Raw genomic sequence first — 21,154 nt, 5'->3', positions numbered from 1 at the left:
ATGCTAACACCAAGGTGACACAGATGTTGAAATTACCTGACAAGGATTTTAAAGCAGGCAGTGTAAAATTTCAGGGAGCAATTACAAACGCACTTCATTTGCTATTTGCTTTTTATTAACAAGCACAATAATGATTACAAAACAACACCACAAGGGGCCCCTGGGTGGCTCAGTCAGTTGACTGTCCAACTCTTGATTTAGGCTCAGGGTTGTGGTCTCAGGGCCTTAAGATCAAGTCCCCCTGTTGGGCTCTGTGCTGAGCGTGGAGCCTACTTAAGATTCTCTCTCCCCCCCGCCTTTCTCCCCCGCAACTTGCACGCACTTACATGCATGCACTCTCTCTCTAAAAACAACAACAACAACAACAACAACACAAGAACAACAACCCTTAAAGTTGGACCAGCAATGAGTCAAATTGCTGCTGGAGTTCCTGAATGTAGGAGTAAAAGTCTCAGGGGTCCATGCCCTCATTGCGAGGCAGGACGTAGGCACATGACTGTGCATTTAGGTATATATATGACCAAGAAAAGTCAGAGAGAGGGAAACCACTGGAGAACAGAAAGAATTAAGAGCTTTTCATCAGGCAATTCCAAAGCACTCTGCCCTTTTTTCTTCTTTGCCTCTGTATCCTCTGTGGTTCCTGTTCCAGCCGAACCTATAACAATCTCAAATCGCTCTTCCTCTTTTTCAGCTTCTCATCATCTTCAGACTTCCTGGAGATTGAAGAGACGTTCAAACCAAATCTTTGAGCTCGTTCCTTTAGTTTATCCAGGTTAAGCATAGGTTTGGCATCAGATGACAGGCCTTTTGATGGAACTGAAGAAATCCCAAATCTCATTGCCCAGGCAGCAGTCTTACTCTCCAAGCTCACAGGTACATTGAATCGTTCAGCATTCCTGCATTTCCCTCAGTCTGTGGTATCTCCAGTGTCATTTTTACCACTTTCTTCTCTGCTGCCACATCAATAAGATGCTGCCACATCTCAGAGGGTGCTTCCTCTTTGACAGACAGTTCTATGGGTTTTGGTTCTTCTTCCTCTGTTTCATCTCCCAGTACATTTCCATTTGCCTCCTCTTCAGCATGCTTTCAAGATATGCCTGGAGCTGGGGCACCTGGGTGGCTCAGTTAGTTAAGCAACTGCCTTCAGCTTGGGTCATGATCTTAGGGTCCTGGGATCAAGCCCCGCTTCGGGGTCCCTGCTTGGTGGGGAGCCTGCTTCTCCCTCTCCCTCTGCCTGCTGCTCCCCCTGCTCATTCTCTCTCGTCAAATAAATAAATAAAATCTTAAAAAAAAAAAAAAAGATATGCCTGGAGCCTGTTGATAAGACCTTGTTGTATTCCCCTAGTCTCCAAACCACAAGCAAGACATTCCTGCTTTAGTTCAGCAAGCTTCAGCTTATGGAGGGAGCTCCCCTGTCTGCCGCCATCTTGTTACCCCTCTAAGTCCACTCACAAACACACTTCAAACAAAAAAATAGTCTTGGAAAAGAGATAAAAGAAATGAAGAACTAAATTGAAAATCTAGAACTGAAAAAAAGTGGAAAAAAAAAAACCTTCACTGAATGAGTTCTAAGGTAAAATGGAGAGGACAAAGGAAAGAATCAATGAACTTGAAGCCAGAATAATAGAAATCATGCAATCTGAGCAGAGAGAGAATAGACTGAAAAAAAAATTAACAGTATCTCGGGAATTTGTGGGACTTTAATAAAACATGTAATATTTGCGTCACTGTGATGTGGAAATGGTGGGGTTTGGAGTCGATGGTCCAGAAAGAATTCTTGAGATGTCTTCAGTGCAGTGGTTTTATTAAAGCACAGGGACAGGACCCGTGGCGGGTGGGGGAAGTGGTGCACTGGGGTTGTGAGAAATTATACTTTGGAGTTGGGAGAAGTAAAGACAAAGGACGTTTCCAAAAGGATTTTCATATTTAAAGAAGACTGGATCTTGGAGGTCAGGTTAATATTATGATAAGGTTGCCTTTTGCCTTTAGCATGTTATCATTGAGGCAGCTAAGCTCCTTGAAGAAGGTCACTCTGCCTGTCCCAAGTACTTGTCAATGGGCTGTAAGTCATAAAATTTAATTTTATGTACATTTCCTTTGCCTTTGTTCTCCACATCTACTGGAATCCCAAAAGTAGAGGAGAAAGAAGGTGGGGCTTTAAAAGTATTCAAATAAATATGGCTGAATATTTTCCAAATATGACGAAAGACCTATACCTACAGATTCAAGAAACTGATCAAATCCCAAACAAGATAACCCCCCAAAAAATCCATGCCAAGATACATCATACTCACATTTCTGAGAACTAAAGACAAAGAAAAAATCTTGAAAGCAGCCAGGGAGAAATGACACCTTCCTTATAATGGAAAAACAATTTGAATGACATCAAATTTCTCATTGGAAGCTTTAGAGATCAGAAAAAGTGGCACAATATTTTCTTTCCTTTTCTTTTTTTTGGCACAACATTTCCAAGTGCTGAAAGAAAAGAATCAACTCAAAATCCTATATCCAGTGAGAATCGGGAATGAAGAGGACATGGACATTCTCAGACGAAGAAAAACAATGAGAATTTGTCAACAGCAGACCTACCATTAAAAAGTAGCTACAGGAAGTTTTTGAAAGAGAAATTAAATGATTTTAAAAAAAGAACCTTGGAACATCAAGAAGGAAGAACTAAAGTGTAAAAAAGTCTAAAAAAAAAGTTAATATGCTTTCCTTATTTGAGTTTTCTAAATGACATCTGATGGTTTAAGCAAAGGACTAGTGGTTGTGTACAAGTAAATTAGGGAAGTTGGTAAGTATAGTTATAATTTCTCCTTCAAGCAACTGCACAATGAAAAGGAGAAATGAAGTGATGGCTGGCCAGGAGGAGGGATTCTGCGGTCCCTATGATTTCCTCTTTCCTCAAAAGATCAAAGCCCATCAGGCCCAGTCTAGTGTCCCCTCCCAGGCGAGTGCCCCTGTCCCACATACTCACTCATGCATTATCTGACGTGATTCTCAATTTATGTAGAGGAAATACTTAAGACTGTTATAGATAGGGGCAGTTTGCAAAGGGACTTAAAGGGTAGAAACTTTTGACACCTCTTTGCAACTGGTAATGTCAACACAAGTAGAACTGAGATAAATTATATACATATAATATTATACTGAGTACCTACTAAATATCTATACAAAGAAATACTCTCCAAACACTGTAAATAAATCAAAATAAAATTCTACTCAAAATGACCAAAATTATATGGAGTGGCTCAGTGGGTTAAGCATCTGCCTTCGGCTCAGGGTCCTGGGATCGAGCCCCACATCAGGCTCCCTGCTTGGTGGGGAGCCTGTTTCTCCTTCTCCCTTTGCCTGCTGCTCCCCCTGCTTGTGCTCTCTGTCTGTCAAATAAGTCTTTCCAAAATATGACCAAAATTATAGAAATGGAGAATAGTCAGGTGTTAGGGCTGCTGGGTGGGGGGGAAGGGGAGTGGGTAGTCTATAAAGAGATAGCCAACAGAGATCTTGAAGGTAAGAGCTCTGTATCCTGATTGTAGTGGTGGTTATACAGATCTCTACATGTGATAGAGGCAAAGAACTGTACACACACACTGTACCAGTGTCAAGTTCCTGGTTTGATATTGTATCACAGTTACTTAAGATGTATCCATTGGGGGAAATTGTATGAGAGGTTCAGAAACTACTCTGTACTATTACTGCGACTTCCTGTGAATCTATAATTATCTCAAAAGTTTTTTTAAATTTAACATAAAAATGAAGTAAAAAAATTATGCAATGATTAAAGCTTAATTTTCCATCCTGCCTTCCCCCCCTCCCCCGCCCCGTTTCACTGAGATGCAACTGACATATAGCACTATGTTAAGTTTAAGGTATACTGAATAATGACTTGACTTACATACATTGTGAATGATTACCACAGTAAGTTAACATCCCTCATCTCATACAGATTTTAAAAAAGACTTTTTTCCTTGTGCTGATAACTCTTAGGATCTACTCTCTTTAACAAGTTTCAGTATACTGTACAGCAGTATTAACTATAATCATCATGTTGTACATTATATCCCCAGTGCTTACTTATTTTATAACTGGCAGTTTGTACCTTATGACCACCTTCATCCATTTCCTCCTCCCCGCACCTCCCACCTCTGGTTACCACACATCTGATTTCTAAGAGTTTAGTTCTTTGTTTAGATTCCATATATAAGTGAGATCATGTAGTATTTTTCTGTCTTATTTCACTTAGCATAATGCCCTCTATGTCCATCCATGTTGTCTCAAATGGCAGGCTTTCTTTTTTAAATGGCTGAGTATTTCAGTGTGTGTGTGTGTGTGTGTGTGTGTGTACAACTTCTTTATGTGTGTGTGTGTATATATACCACAACTTCTTTATTCATCCATCTATCAGTGGGCACTTAGGTTGTCTCCACGTATCAGCTATTATAAATAATGCTATGAACATGGAAGTGCAGATATCTCTTTGACACAGTGTTTTCATTTGCTTTGGATATATACCCAGAAATGGAATTGCTGCATCATATGGTAGTTTTATTTTTAATTTTTTGAGGAATTTCCATACTGCTTTCCATAATGGCTCTGCCAGTTTATATTCCCACCAACAGTGAATGAGGGTTTCCTTTTCTTCACATCCTCACCAGAATTTATCTACTATCTTGTTTTAAAAAAAGAATACCCTTCATTATACAAATGATCACTGACAATATATAATTATGCATAAATAAAAGTCTTTGTATTTCCAACTAGCATTTTATGTTGGGAAAATGAACCAAACTGTGCTTTTTGAGGATCTACTTATTATATGGGTCCCGGTCAAAAGCAGAATTCAAACATAAACCAAACAGGGCTCTGTCCTCAAGGAACTTAAAGCCCAAGGAATCAAGGCACAAATGCAGGAAAACCTTAATAACTCAAGAGTTAGACAACATAGCCCTCCATAACAGAAATGCTGGCTTGTGCCAGAGACAGCATGTCTTACAAGTTCTGAAGGCAGGCTTCTGTGGGCCAGGTCTTGAAAAACCCCCACGGAGGCAGATAACCTTGAAGTGGGCTTTGAAAGGTGGAGTTGGTGGAGCCGGAGATTCCAGCAGTAAGGAAATAACTTAAGACAGATGGGGAAAGTGAGAGACACATTGGGGGCTGGTGGACTGGAAGGACAAGACCCTCCGGGTTCAGTAGGGAGCCCCTGGAATGCAGGCTGCAACTGGGTGCATGTATCTGGGCAGGAAAGGGCTAAACCAGAGTGCAGAGATTAGTTTAGTGGTTGTGTGCAGGACAGATCAGAAAAGTGGATAAGCACAGTAATTTCTGCTTCAGACAACTGCATAAACAAGAATGAGAAATGAAGTGACTGCTAGTTGGGAGGAGCAACTCTGGGATCCCCAGAATCTCCTCAAACCTCAGCAGGCTCATTCCAGTGTTCCCTATCCTAGGCACTGATGCATTAATTCAACCTGCAACTCCTGAGGAGTGGGCCAAGTCCAAGGACCCATGAGGCAAGTCTCACGTGGTCCCTGCTATATTAGTTTTTTTTTTTGAGTATCCATAAGTGCAAATGAATGTGTTTAAAGACTGTCACCCTCATCCACTTCATTACCTCCTTCTAGAGTAGCACTATCCAACAGAAACATAGAAGCCACATATGTATTTTTAAATTCTCTAGTAACCATGTTAAAAAAGTAAAATCGGTGAAATTAACTTTAAAATATATTTTATTTAACCCAGTATATCTAAAATATTATTTTAACATGTAATCTATATAAAAACTCATGATGAGATTTTAACTAGTTTTCATATTAAGTCTTCAAAACCCAGTGTGTATATACACTTACAGCACATCTCAAGTTACTAGCCACATTTCAAATGCTCAATAGCCACACATGTGGCTGGTGGTTACCATATTGGACTATGTAGCTATAAAACCTTGCTACTCAAAGTCTGGTCCCTGGACCAGTAGCATCGACATCACATGTTAGAAATAAGGAATCTTAAGCCCCACTCCAGACCTAATTCATCAGATTCTTTAATAGGATCCCCGGGTAATCCATAGGTACAAAAAATTGAACAGTTCTTCCTCATACATTAGAGAAGAGAGATGTAGGGTGCAGAGTTTTGGCTATTCAACATCAACGTTTCTCCTAGTCATTGAAGTTCCATGTCATGATTCCACTCAGTGCTATGTCCAGACAGAGATCTAAGCCAACCAGCACTTCCTGGTGCTGAGCACTATGGTTGGTTCAGGTGTTTCATGTAACCCAACAAGAGTCAATGAGACCCAATGAATCCTTTGATAGATTCCACTGTGTTTGAAAAGGCCATGCACTCTGGAGCCATTTTGGAGCATGATGGGAGAGCCCGCCTGTACATGAAGCCTGTGAATGGAGGAAAAACCAGATACTGATTACCTCATTTGAGCCCCTGCTTCAAGGCTTACAGCTTGACTTTTCAGACATGTGAGCCAGTAAATTATCTGTTTAAACTTGTTTGGGTTGTGTGCTAGATAGAGATCCGTCTCCTCCTCTATATCTCTTCCCCTGGTTCTCTCCCAGGCTCTGTGCCTCAGGGTATTGACCTTCAAGGATTACATGAATAGGCTCCCTTTGCCCTCTGGTTTTCTACTGGGGTTGGCCAATGGGAGGTACCAGCAGGAGATCAGAGTAGGAAGAGACTGAAGTCGGTATTTATTTGCTTGCCTCCCTTCTTGTGAGTTTGCTGAGGGCCAACTTCCTTTCTATCAAAGGCTATAGCTACTTTCAGGCAGCGTTTTCCTTCACTTACCTTCTCTGGTTCCAGTAGTCCTCTGTCTCCCTGCTCCGTCATGGCCTAGGGCTGTTTGCTCCCCAAGGTTGTCAGTCCTGGACTACTGCACATTTCTTTTGGTTTCCCTATTTCCTGACCATGACTCTGCAAAAAGCTCCTTTATCAAACTCTCCTAGAGGTATCCATTTTGAGTGTGCCATTTATTTCTTTTTGGGACCTGACTGGTACACTAATTAGTACCAGGAGTGGTCTTAAAATAGGATTCCATACACACACACAATGGGCTATTACTCAGACATAAAAAAAGAATGAGATCTTGCCATTTGTGACAACATGGATGGACCTAGAGGGTACTATGCTAAGTGAAATAAGTCAGACAAAGACAAATACCATGTAATTTCACTTATATGTGGGATCTAAAAAACAAAACATATAAACAAGCAAACAACAAACAAACAAAAAACAGAAACAGACTCATAAATGCAGAGGACAAACTGGTGGTTGCCAAAGGGAGGTGGTAGGGGGATGGGTGAAATAGATGAAGAAGATTAAGAGGTATAAATGTCCAGTTATAAAATAAGTCATGGAGATGAAAAGTCCAGTATAGGGAATGTAGTCAATAATACTGTAATAACATTGTAGGGTGACAGATGGTAACTCCACTTCCTGTGGTGAGCACTGCGTAATATATAGAATTGTTGAAAAAAAAAAAAGGGTTCCAGAATTGAGTTGCTCACATTTTTGAAGAAGACATGGATAACCTCTGTGCTGTGGTGAAATGGGACCGTGGCAATCCATAACATTCAGTGTCATCACATATAAGCAAATTATCCCTGGGAGTGGCGTGGGATAAAGCACAGGTAGAGGAGGATAAAGACATGAGGAGATTCAACCAACCTGAAGTACCTGTCACAAACTGTGTATTATCAAGTCCAGTGAGCCATAAAATGGGAGAGGCATATCAGTCTGCCATTATAAAATAGAAATGGGTATACACCGGGCAGATCCAAAGACATAGTGAACTACCTGAATCCCCTGGTATCCAATGCCGCTGCCTGACTATATCTCCTTCCACATTCTACCAATGCCCTCCAAAGAAATAAGGTCAGTTAGTGGAGGAAAAGCAAGCACGGGCTTCTCTTACAGAAGCAGCCAGAAGTGTTGCACCACAGACCACTCTGGAGTGGCTCCAAAAGCCTGTAGTGAAGGGATGTTCTCTAGTGAGCAGTACTCTGCTACAAATCAGCTAAGGCACAGATCGACCCTGACTTGTGGGTAGTAACTAACAGGTTGGCCAGCTGGTCAGGAATTTACAGAGAGTAAGATCAGAAGACCAGGGACAAGGTGGTCAAGGGAAAGATGGACTTCTTGCCATCCACACAGTATAGATATTCATGTTCCACATAAATGCTCATCCAAGGGCCTCTGTTGTAGATGAGACTCTCAGTAATCAGGAGGACAAGATGACCCAACCCGTGGACATTGGATGGCCTCTTCCTCAGATACTCTGGTGCTTGGTCAATAGACCCATTTACAAAGTGGCCATAGTGACAGGAAAGGAGATAGTGATGGGCTCAACAACATAGATTTGCCCTCATTAAGCTGATCTGGCTACTGCCAGTATTCTTTCAAGAAATGCATCCATTTTGGGGCACCTGGGTGGCTCAGCTGGTTAAGCATCTGCCTTCAGCTCAGGTCATGATCCCAGGACATGCTCCCTGCTCAGCAGGGGAGTCTGCTTCTCCCTCTCCCTCCCCCCACTCATGAACTCTCAAATAAATAAAATCTTTTTTTAAAAAAAAGCATTAAAAATGCATCCATTTCATTAAGTTGTTAAATTTATTGGCATTAAGTTGTTCATGAGGGGTTCTGGGTGGCTAAGTGTCTGCCTTCAGCTCAGGTCATGATCTCAGGGTCCTGGGATCAAGCCTCGCATGGGGCTCCCTGCTCGGCAGAGGTCTGCTTCTCCCTCTCCCTCTGCCCTTTCCTACCACTCGTGCTTGCTCTCTCTCTCAAATAAATAAAAAATATTTAAAAAAAAGTTGTTCATGATATTTCTAAATTATCCTTTCAATATCTGTAAAAACTGTGATGATGTCAACTCAGTCATTCCTGATATTGGTAATTTGTGTTTTCTGTACTTTTTCTTGATCATCCGACTACCGGTTTAACAACTGAAGAGATTTTTTTTTTTTCTCAAAGAATCAGTTTTTGGTTTCATTGATTTTTCTCTATTTTTTGTTTAGTATTTCACTGAATTTCACTCTGGTCATTATTTCTTTTCTTCTGTTTGAGTTCAAATTACTCTTTTTTTTTCCAATTTATTAAGATGGAGGCTGAGGTCATTGATTTTTGACTGTTCTTCTGTAACATAAGACATTAGGTGCTACACTTTCCCTGAGTACTGCTGCTGAGTGCCCAGCTTGTTTATTCAGAAGCTGTGTTGCGCCCAGAAATGGTACCACTTCCACAGGGGCCAGCCAGACACCCAGTTACTGAACCCCTTTCAACATGTTGGGGAAAGTTCTTTGTCTTTATAGGAGTAGACACACATAGCATGGGTATGGATTTGCCTCTCCTGCCTGCAGCATTTCTGCCAGCATCACCAGTTTATGGACTTGCAAAATGCCATATTTATTTCATGCCACACTGATCTCACATGATGCTGCTTCCATCAAAGGGACACATTTTATGGCAAACCAAGTGGGACGGTGGCCTCACTCTCTTAGAATTCCTGGTCTCACCATATGTCCTATCACCCAGAAAGAGCTAGTTTGGTAGAACAGTGGGTTGGCCTGTTTAAGTCTCAGTTTATAAGCCTTGAAAATCAGCAGCCAGTCTATGGTGCCACAGCCAGAATGCATGGCTTTGGGAAACAGGGGTAAAGAGGGGGGTGACCCTCCTCACTGTTACACCCAATGAATTACAAAGAAATTTTTGTGCTTCTCATCTCTGCAAACTTGGGGTTGGTGGGTTTGTAAGTTCTAGTGCCAAAGAAAAGGATACTTCCACCAGGGAACACATCCATGGTTCCATTAAACTATTAGAAGAAACTGCCTCCTGACTGATACACGCTGTAGCAGAGGGTATCCTCAAAATCTAGCTTCCTTTTCTTTCTTTGGGAATAGAACTCCAGAGTTTTAACTGAAGTTAATATGGCCACCCTGCTAAAGACCATAGACATTTATAACACATTTATTACTTCCCTTCTCTCTTCCTGAGAGTATACTTCCTGACCCACTGATGTTGAGCTTGGGTATGTGACTTGTGTGGGCCAACGGGATGTAAGCAGACATGATCCAAGCAAAGGCTTTAAATGTGCTTGTGAAATTGGTGGGCTCAGACCTTCATCTTGCCATTCTGATTCTGGACAGGTAAGTGCAGAAGTAAAACGGTTTGTACCTCTGCCAGGTCACCAATCTTGCTCTAAGGCAACCTTTTCCACATAGCTTCTAACCTATGTACATGACTTCCCAAGGCATACATATGCTGCTATTACCATGAAGGTCATTACCGTGAGGAGCTCATGGCCTGGGGAGCTTGGTGGTGGCAAGAGGATGAGAGATACATCCCAGAGGATGAGATCTGAACCCAAGCCGCAGTGAGCCATGTCCAGCTGAATCCAACATAGACTAGCCAAACACCAGTTCATCTGTAGACATGTGAATGTGAAATTAATGCTTATTGTTGGCTGCTACTGATATTTTGTGGTTGTTTGTTTGTTACACAGCATTTTTGTGGCCACAGCTGAGACCCTAAGTGTAGCCATATGACTAAGTTTTGGGCATTAGGATGGAAGAGAAAGTTTTATGTGCCACTTTCAGTTCATGACCTTAACAGAGAGGTGTGTGCCCTCTACTTTCCCTCTTCTTCATGCTGCAGGAATGTGTGATGGGAGCTAAAAGCTGCATGCTGAGGATGGTAGACACAAGATGGGAAGGGCCTGGGACCTGATACTATGGCGAACTATCAGCACAGGACTGCTTACACTCAGCCTTTTAGGGCAGAAAGAAACAAATTGTTATTTTGGCTATTGTTGCAGCAGGAATGCTAGCAGCCTAGCAGTGTGTAGCAACCAGGAGGTCCTGAGAAAATGGGTTTGTTGCAAGCCCCCTGCAGTGTTCATCCAACCACAGTCCTATGATGTCTGCTGCTGGTCTCCTTCTTGCTCTACTGTGGGTCCTGCCCATTTTGCTGTTGACCACTGCACCCATGGTCTGCCTTGGATCACTGCTGCTCTTGTTACAAAGGCCCCCATTTCCTGCTGCACTGCTAGCAGTGAGGGCGAGGCTTGACTGAAGGGCTAATTGTAACTGGACACTTTATATGACTGCCCTGTAGTCTAAAGCACAAGAAAAGTTAAAGCAGGGATGCATGTTTACTCACCATATAAGGTGGAGGTGCAAAGACAATGGAGCTTCTTTGTTTTCTATAATTTAATCTTTCGCATAAGCCCGTCCTGCTGGGTGTGAAGGGGAGATTTGGATTTACCAGTAAATACGGATGGGATTAGTTTGGTTCAAACATTGTCTTTGGGGGTAACTTGGTCTCTCTTAAGTAAATGCTGCTTCTCTTTCCCCTTCCCCTTCATCTTTTCAAGATGGTTATCTGGGAGTATGGGAAAGGCAAGGCACAAATATGACTGTGTGATAGAAGAGTTGCCTTGGATCCCTGTGAGCAGGTCCTTGTACTGTCTTTCTGGTTCTGCCATGAAAGACTGGGTCTGGTTCTTGAGCTCCTATAATTACCTGCTGAGATGCACGGGGCCTAATCTGGTCTTTGGAGTGTAATGCCAGCACCCAGAGCTGAAGTCCATGGTCCCAACACTCGCCTTCTGCCACAAAGTCCTACCCCTGCAGGCTTTTCATTCCAACTCTCAGTGCAAGCCTCTACAACACTTCCTCATGCCTTTGTGGGGCACAGGGAAGCTTTTGATCTCCTGTAGAACAAGTATAGGAACTGGGTAGGGTATCCTGGTTTTCACTGGCTTAGATTCTACCCTCCATCATTGCTACATTATTGTTCCTACAGTATTTTGTTCATGATGCAAAGCCAAGCGCAAGGCTTCTCCTAGCAGCCTGAAGCCTCCCTCATGTCATACCTGGGGAAGTGGTCTACAAGCCTCTGATGTTCTTGGGTTCTTCATAGTCTCCGTATCTGTCTTCCATAGTTTCCCCCGGTCAAGATCTGGATAGACTGGGGAGGGTGGCTAGGGGAAAATGAGAACCCTGAAGCCTGCCTGCCCTCCTTCCTTTCCCTCTTCTGTTTCTCCTGTCCAAATGCCTGCAGGTTGGAAAACACAACTGTTACTTTTATTTCCTCTTCCTTTTTTTTCCAGGGCAGTGACCCTCACGGTCTGGACATTATAGGTAGGGAGGGGTTTCATCCCCACAGTATGGAAGGAGTACCATGCTCTGAGTGAATTAGGCATGGCTTTTGGTATGGACAAATGTGAACTATGGCCCTCTAAGGACAATTATATTGATGGTCCATCCCTCGAACGTTACCTGTTAAAAGGTTAAGACACTCTGCTGGGGTGCTTTGTGCAAGCATCCTAGTTGCCGGTTCTACTCTCCTACCCTCAGGTCTGTCCACTTCTCCTTTCCAAATATTCACAGTGCAAATTCCTTTCTATCCTTTCTACGTCCCAGGGTATGGCACTAAGATCTGCTCCCTTACCCCAGGCAATCTGTGGGCACACTCATCTCCTGGCAGTACATTTCCCATAGCCTGGTTTACTTAACCCAGAAGAATGCCACATTTGTATGTGCCCTTGCATATGCACCTGCTTCCCTAGAACCCTCCAAGGGGTTCTCGGCACTCTAAATTTGCTTCCTTCCAAGGTCTCCCTGCCAGGTGAAATGTAACATACCATGCACACCATATGGACATTTCCAGGTGAAATTACCCAACTCCTTACTGATAAAGGTTTTTTCTAGCTGCAACACAGTCTCTACAGCTTTACTTTCTGAAGATCAGTGGGTGCTCTTGCAATATGTGGAGTTAGTTCCTCTTTGTTCCCCTGTTTTCAGGCTGTTCCCCAAGGCTTACCCAGGCACACAAGAAGGCCCATGAGAGCACCAGCTATTCTACAATAGTTACCACAATGCTACCAAACCTTTATTTTTTTTTTTCTGTAGGATTTGGGTGGATTAAATTCTTGGGCAGGTAGAAACCCCTCCCTACCTATAATGTCCATACACTTTTATGTAATTCTATGTAAGAGGTCAGGGTGGGCTTTATTATCTTCATGTCCAACTAGAAGCTCCATGGGAGGATGGCATGGGGACATGGAGAGGGCTCACTGGGTTAGCATTTACTGAAGAGATCAAGTTTCCCCCATAAGACTGAACCAGAAGAGTCTGTTCATAGTAGGATAACACCTTCTCTGTCTGCTGGATGGGGTGCTCAGACTCTGCTCTAAGGTCACAGGGAGCCCTCCCTCTGTCATGGTCCGCTGCCATTCAGCAGGGAAATAACATCAGTTCTGGGGTCCAGGTCCCTTTGGATGATGGAAGGCAATTTCCTCTTGAGGCAGACTGCTCACAGCTGTGCATATGGAGAACAGTTCATAAACGTCTGGGCACTGCATTTGATAGGGCACTTTTGTTCCCATTTCTTGTGTCCTGAATTTTCCAACTCAATGTCCAGGCAGTCGGGAGTCTAATTTTGGTAGACCTGAAACGTGAATTCACTTTTTCAGGTTGGATGCTAAAGGCAAACAAGCCTTCACAATTCCCTGAGAATCAGAGAGAAAGCCTTTATTTCCTCCATCAGATTTTGCAATCAGAAATGAGGTGGTGTGCCACGGGCAAGCAGCAGTGTGGTGTGAATGACATCATGCATATGGTGGAAACCTGTCTGTCCTGAGTAAGCAGACTTGAGTCAGACATATAGCAGGCACTGCTGCTTAACCTCCATCCCCAGAATGCTTTCTTGCTCTATTCCCACCAGCTAGTGAATGACAGCTATCACTTACTCTGCACTTACAAGGCAGGTACTGTGCTAGGCATTTCCAGGAATTTCTGGAGGCAAGTCCTCAAACTTTCTGAGTTTGTTTCCTCATCTGTAAAATTGGCATAAAAACCTCACAAGGCTATTTTACAGACTACATGAGGTATTTATATCCCTCAGCACATTGCCAGGCACATTATAAGCACTTTAATTGTTGCTATAAAGATTTTATTGGGCTTTTTATCTGAATTTATATTAGGAACCTAGGCATTAAGTTCCAGGCTGTCTGAATCTATTCATTTCCTGAGTTTAGAGAGGGAGGGATACCAAGTTATCAGAAGATAAACGAGTATTAGGTTCCTGAGTTTAATGAGAGATACTTGCATTTTAAAATGTTTTTTATAAACTATAGCCACCCTCAAAGATTCTGAAACTCCTGCCTGACGTTGAGAAGTAAATGGCATATACCTTTTTGCCAACTTCCCCAGAAAGGAGAGAAATGCAGTTCTTCATACATTTCTAAATTGTCATCATGCTGGCAGAACTTAAGGTGGGCAAAAAAACAAAACAAAATACCAAACCCAAAACTCCACAAAAACCCTTTACTTCCTTTCTAGTGATAGGGTATTCCCCGCTCCTAATGGGTGACCCACAACCTAATCTGAAATACAGAATAATCACAAAAAGAGAAGACTATGGGCCCATGGCAGGACAGGCTCCATGCCCAGAAATGGTTTGGGTGAGGTGGAAAGTGTACATGACTTTGCTCAGGCCTGGAACAATCTCAAAGCATTCAAAGTGGAGGTGGACCATCAGCTGAAGCTGGCAGAGCCAGCAAGACTTGGACAGGTGGAGAAGAAAAGTGGCATCCCTGAAAAGAGGACTGGTCTGAACAAAGGGGCCCAGGGAGGCACAGTGAAACCAGGTTGAAGAGCATGCTGGAAGTCCCCTCAGTTTGAAAGAAAAGAGCAGATTGTGGGGTACCATAAACTTCAGTACTGCCTGAGATACGAGAAACCAAACTTTAAATTATGAAATATACTTTAAAAAGCACACAAACATACACAAGTAATTGAGCACTTGTAACCCGAATCTTGAAAGTGTTCTGCGTGACTGACCCTGGTAGCATCCCTCCCCTTTCCCTAGAGCCAATCACCAAACTGGATTTTTTTGTTTCCTTGCTCTTCGTATCGAATACAGAAAAGCTTATTCAATTGTGCCTATTTTTGACTTTTTGTGAGTGCAATCATAGCGTGTGTATTCTTCTGTTACTTTGTTTCTACTGTTTTGGAGATTACGCTGCATTTTTTATATAGCTGTAATAAGTACCTTTCCACTGTATATAGTATCCATTCTATAGATGTTTTTACATTCCATTTGGGTGACTTCCTTTGTTTAGCTAGTTATTATAAAGCATATGATAGAAGTCTTTTCATATATCCTGCTTGGAATATACGCACAGGAGTTTATTTAGGGTATATACCAAGGAGTGGAACGGCTGGGCTGCAGGGAAAGCACAGGTTCTACTTTACTAGGTAATACCAACCTGCTTTCCAAAAAGTTGCATCAAGTGATGTTCCAGCCAGCAAAGCCTGAGAGCTTCTGCTGCTCTTCATCTTGGCCAACAGTTGGTATTTCCTGGCTTTTAAATTTTGCCCAGCTGGTGAGGGTGAAATGGTATCTCACTTTAGTTTTAATCTGCATTTTCTTGATTATTAATGCAGCTGGGGTTTCTATTTCTGGGCCCCCAAAATACTGTTGTGGAATCAATCTTAGTGAATTACTTCAAGAATTTACACTGTTAGTGCTATAAATTATTGGAATGTTTTGTTCTTACAGTTATAACAATACACACAAAACAAATGTGTATTGCACCTCCAAGCATTTCCCAGACCTTATTCTATACATTCACATACATGTATGTTATAGACTAAACGTTTGTGTCTCCCCCAAATTCATATACTGAAATCCTAACCCTGAACATGCTATTAGGCTTACTTTTGGAAGGTAATTAGGTCATAAGGGTGGAGTCCTCATAAATGGGATTAGGGCTTCCTCCTGCTCTCTGCTCTGTACCATATGGGGAAACAATGAAAAGACAGTCATCTAGAAGCCAGGAAGCAAGCTCTCAGCAGACACTAGATCTGCCAGCACCTTGATCTTAGACTTCCCAGACTCCAGAACTGCGAGAAAAAGATGTCTGTTGTTTAAACAAGCAGTCTATGGTAATTTGTTATAGTAGCCCAAACTAAGCAACGCTGAAATCTAATTTATTTAAAACTTGTTTACCTTAATTGTAGATCATCCTATTCCAGTATGCATAGATGTACTTCATTCTTTCTAACTGCTGTGTAATATTTCATGGTATGGATGACCCATAATTTTACAGTCTCCTCTTTTTTAATTAATTTTTTTGAACAGGTAATATTTGGATTTATAAAATCCAATGTGTACAAGAGCATATTCCTCCTACTCCTCTTCCTCAAGAAGTCAGTAGCACTGGCCTGGAGGCAACCAAAGTTAGTAGCTGCAGTAGAGATTGGCCAGATGCTCACCACTATTTCTTCTTCCTGAGCACACAGGAAGCCATGTCCCAGTTTCCTTGACTTAGGTTGGGGTCAGACAACCTGGTCTGACCATCACAACAAGGGAGGAAGTAATAGACACAATTTCCAGTGTTTGCTACCTTTTGTGGTTTTTTCTCTCTTAGCTAACTAGCTGGCTGAATGCAGAGTCCAGTGGAGGACTCCAAGGAGGCCCTAGAAGATGCTGCCACAAGACATTAGACACCAAAATCTCTGATTCTCTGCTTGGAGGAAAGGAACTAGGAACATCAGCATTGGACTTTACGTGAGAAATAAGCTTTTGGGTTAAACCAGTCAACTTTTGGGGTTGTAATTTTAGCTAGCATTAATTATAACAACACCCACATTTCTTATGTATCCTGAAATACAAGCAATTGCCAGTCCTCTATCAAAGGACATGCAGATTATTTCCAGTTTTTCCCTATTACAATGATGCTACAATAAACATCCTAATGAGGTAGGTTTTTAGACATACTAAACCCTTAAGAGTAGTATTTGAAATGGGGCAGGCATATAGGAACCTGCTCCACCTCAGTGAGGTATTTCCCATCTTTTGCTTAATTCGGCTTGAGCTCATCAAGTTGGCTGCATGGTGCCAGTTAAGCTACTCTCTGGCTCAGAATCCAGCTCGATGCTGAGATTCTCCTTTCTGCACAGACTCATTTTTTTCCTACAGTAACCTTTGCACCTACCTATTTCTTACATGCTCTGAGTGCCTGTCCCCTTGGACATTCATTTCCTGGGTTTGCCAAGATATCAGCTTCTTGCCAGGCTCCACACTCCTCGTTTGTGCATGTCTCCTGTACTCTCATGCTCCACCTATTTATTCAACACGACACTTGAATATGGGCCTGTGTGGGGTACCGTTCCAGGCACAAGGGAGGAAGCACACCTATGTAAGGTATGGGTATTGTCCCCTCTCATAACAAGAGATGATATTATAGCACATGTGACATGTGATAAGGGACTGATGAGGTGGGGGGGCAGAGTCTAGCAATCTACAGTTGGTCCTGGCATTGACATGGAAGGGCTGAGAAAATTGGTTTATAACAAAGACATAAAATTGTGCTTTTTCTTTATTCAGGTTACTTATATAGGATACACATCAATTTCTAGACTTTAAAAATTTTCTCTCATTAAAGGAGCCTATAAAACTTGAATTATTACAGGGGCGCCTGGGTGGCTCAGTTGTTAAGCGTCTGCCTCCAGCTCAGGTCATGATCCCAGGGTTCTGGGATCGAGCCTCGCATCGGGCTCCTGCTCAGTGGGAAGCCTGCTTCTCCCTCTCCCACTCCCTCTGCTTGTGTTCCCTCTCTCGCTGTGTCTCTCTCTGTCAAATAAATAAATAAAATCTTTAAAAAACAAAAAAACAAAAAAAACCTTGAATTATTACAGCTGTAATTACCACTTGAAGGCATCACTAGTCCTGAAATCAGTCCTTTTTCCTCTATCCTGCAGGTGCTAAAAGCAGAACACAATGCAGGTAAGTTGCTTAAAGGCAACAAAGAAAGAAGGGGAAGCACGAATATACTTTCCCTTTGGGTTTCTCAGTCCAGGCAGTGATTCTCAACTTTTGGGTTTATATACTGTAGTAGATGCTGTCTATACCCTTTGGGCTTACTCTGGAGTTTGCTTTCAGAGCATTCTAGTACATGAGGAAGACTGCCTGTGTCTGTTGCCTGAGTGCATTCTCTGCCTTCGGGAGCATGTTTTTCCCAGCACTGAGCTAGGTAGAAGTACAAGAGCAATACCCTAAAGAGGGAAAAGAGGTGGTGGGTAAGTACCTCAGCTACCTTGCCTCTTCGTGGGACAATTCTGGGGTTTGTTCCTGATTCTCACACAGTTCACAGCATGACTGAGCCCACTCATTAATTCATCTTTTAATGACTTTCCTTCCTGTCTCACTTCTCCACTCTGTCAGAGTGCCTCCTGGGGACACCTCTTAAATAAACTATTTGCATCCAAATCCGGGTTTTAGTGCCTGATTTGGGGAGAGATCCAAACTAACACAAGGCTTTCTTTGAAAATGTGAGGAAAAACAAGGTCTCTCTCCCCAGGAAAATATATCATATTTTCAAGAAACCTAGGTAGGATTTGGTGAAATTTTGATATTAGGTCCAGGCTTCCAGATTCACCCAAACTTCTCTCCCTCCTCCCACTTCCCATCCTCCAAAACATTATGGAGGGAGCCATATACAAGGACTGGCAGCCTAACAGGAATGAAAGTATCACTTTAATAGCTTCAAACGTGCCTAAAACTCCTTTTACCTGTTTAAAATACTCTCTGTATGAGTGGCTTCCTCTACAGTTTTCTCATGGAGGGTGTTCGCCAAACTCCTTAGGTATTTTCTAGCATGGTATACAGATGGTCCCCAATTTACAATGGTTTGATTTACAGTTTTTAGACTTTATGATGGTACATTCTACATTTGGTAGAAACTGTACTTCAATTTTGAACTTGGATCTTTTCCCAGTCTAGTGCTATGTGGGACAATCCTCTCCCGGTGGGCTAGCCAGTGGCAGCTGTCGCAGCTCCCGGTCAGCCACGTGATCACCAGGGTAAACAACCATACACTTACAACTATCCTGTACCCATACAGTCATTCTGTTTTTTACTTTCAATACAGTATTCAATTACATGAGATATTCAACACTTAATTATAAAACAGGCTTTGTGTTAGATGATTTTGCTCAACTGTAGGTGAATGTAAGTGTTCTGAGCATGTTTAAGGTAGGCTAGGCTAAGCTATGATGTTTGGGAGGTTAAGTGTATTAAGTGCATTTTCACTTACAATATTTTCAACTTACGATGGGTTTATTGGGACATAACCCCATCATAAGTCGAAGAAGATCTGTACTGGCCTTTTCTGCATGATGCTTTATAACATATCTATTTACGTATTTGCTTAGTTGTTTACTGTTTCTCTAGTAGACTCTATGCTCCATGAAAGCAGTAACTAAGTCACTTTGTTTATCACTGTATACCCGGTGTTTATGACAGTGTTCTCACATGGAAGATGCTCCATAAGCTGAGAAAGAGGTTGAGGTTTGGGCTCCTGGGGTCAAATAGTCACCAATTCCTTGCTCATTAAAAACATGGAATCTTAACCTCTATCAGGCCACATGGAGAAAGACCTAGAGACAGGCAAAATAAAATAACCAGATCTGCAGAACAGATTCTGGCTCAACTACACCATCAAGCTATGTGTGGAGGAGGGAGAGAAGAACTCATTGATGGAGAATGTGGGTCAATTAATATACTAATTTTCACTATTAGGTTAGTAGCTCCTTTCCACTGGGGAAGGGGGAAGGAGGAAGGTGCTCAAAATCTCTCCCTGAAGTATATACTATTCTGCATATAATTTCAAGGGAGTAAAACAAACAAACAAACAAAAAAACTTACACAAACTTCTGAAGTCTGTCCATGGTCCACGCAGGCCAACAATCCCAGGTTAACAGTCTCTATGGACTTTTTTTTACCGGTACAAACCTTGAGATCTCTAATCTTTACCATCAGATTTAGCTCCTATATATTTGATCCTCATCCCTCTTCTCCCTGCAAAAAGAAAGGCAACACATAGCAGTAAAGTGGTAATGGCTGAAACCAATTCCTACAGCAAGGCCTGTGTTCTGCTTTCAAACATGGGAAATGGCCTTTTGGTTGTGACTGGAATATTCTATTTTCACAGTTTCCACCTGTTGAAATCATGTTACCTTTGCAGGGCCTGGTACAAATGCCACCTCTTCCATGAGAAATGTTCTCCAATCCCACCAACCAGGTGGAAACCTAACAGTTCCATTCCCGCAGCTCCTGGTTGACTACTTTTGTTTTGTGGTCAGTGGCCCTCCTTATAGCAGAGCTCAGCACAGGGCTTCCAGGGCCTGCTAGGGCCTCGGCGAAGGTCTCTCTTCCTTAATGACTACTATTGGTCTGAAAGATGTTCAAGAGGGAACAGTTCTGCACCCGGCCCAATTCATGCCGATGCTCTCTTTTTCCATTTTAATTTTCACCTCAGAAATTTCCCCAATGGACCCAACTGATCAACCTGAGAAAACTCAAATTCGGGGAGGTCACACAAAAGTCAAGGCCCTTAGAAACGACGCCAAACCACATGGACCGAATCTCACTTGTTTAATGGCCCAAGCCGCGGCAGGAGAAAAAGCCCAACTTTTCGAGCCCCCCAAGACAGGTGCTCCTTTGAGCTCTGGACCCAAAGTTGAGAATGGACAAGGACTCCCCTCCCTGCTCAATAAGGTGACAGAGAGGGTGGCGATAGACGCTGCAGAGAGCACTTCCCCCTTGAAAAAAGTGTCGTCAAGGGGCAAGCTTCCAGTTCCATTTCGCCCCACAGCTCAAGGCCTTTCATCCTAGTATGCAGTTGTCCACACCCCAAGGCTACCCCACCCAGCTGCGCCCTCCAGCTTCTCCACACCCTACCGAGCCGTTTGCACGTCTCGAGGGTGTGACGGATACGCCGTGACATCACTCCGGGAAAAGGGCAAAGCGAGGAACGTACTGGCGATCTTCACGCGGCCCCGGCGCTGAGAAGCGCGCGGAGAGTCGAGAGGCGGGACTAACTTTGACTGACGTCCACACCCACCCATTGCCTTTCTGATTCCTTCTCAAACAAACCAATAAATGAGACGACGGGGAGACGGCAGCGTGCCCCAGCAGCCAGGAGTGGCTCCGCCCCCTCCACTGGGTCGTCGTTTGGTCGCCATGATTAGTGTGGCTACCACCTTCGTGCTATTTTAGGCTCTCCTCTGGCTTTCTGATACCCTCTCTGAACTCCTTCCTAAGCATTTGTTTCCTTCCACTGTCAACTTCCTCCTTCTCGGGA

General features: G+C 42.9%; 1 long non-coding RNA gene and 1 pseudogene across 1 annotated transcript; both read right to left on the bottom strand.

Annotated features, from left to right (window-relative positions):
* Window positions 1-579: 579 nt before the first annotated feature.
* LOC116635317 lies at window positions 580-1,086 on the bottom strand (annotated as a pseudogene).
* A 4,653-nt stretch (window positions 1,087-5,739) lies between these two features.
* LOC116635152 lies at window positions 5,740-20,878 on the bottom strand. The gene is made up of 3 exons (XR_004300114.1): window positions 20,752-20,878; window positions 19,717-19,869; window positions 5,740-6,386 (listed from the first exon to the last, which is right to left on the bottom strand). It is a non-coding gene; the product is annotated as an uncharacterized LOC116635152 (long non-coding RNA).
* Between the last annotated feature and the right edge of the window lie 276 nt (window positions 20,879-21,154).

This window comes from Phoca vitulina, unplaced genomic scaffold, assembly GCF_004348235.1.
Source record: "Phoca vitulina isolate PV1807 unplaced genomic scaffold, GSC_HSeal_1.0 scaffold10, whole genome shotgun sequence".
In the NCBI taxonomy this organism is placed as follows: Eukaryota; Metazoa; Chordata; class Mammalia; order Carnivora; family Phocidae; genus Phoca; species Phoca vitulina.
This window is presented reverse-complemented; position numbering and strand designations above follow the sequence as displayed.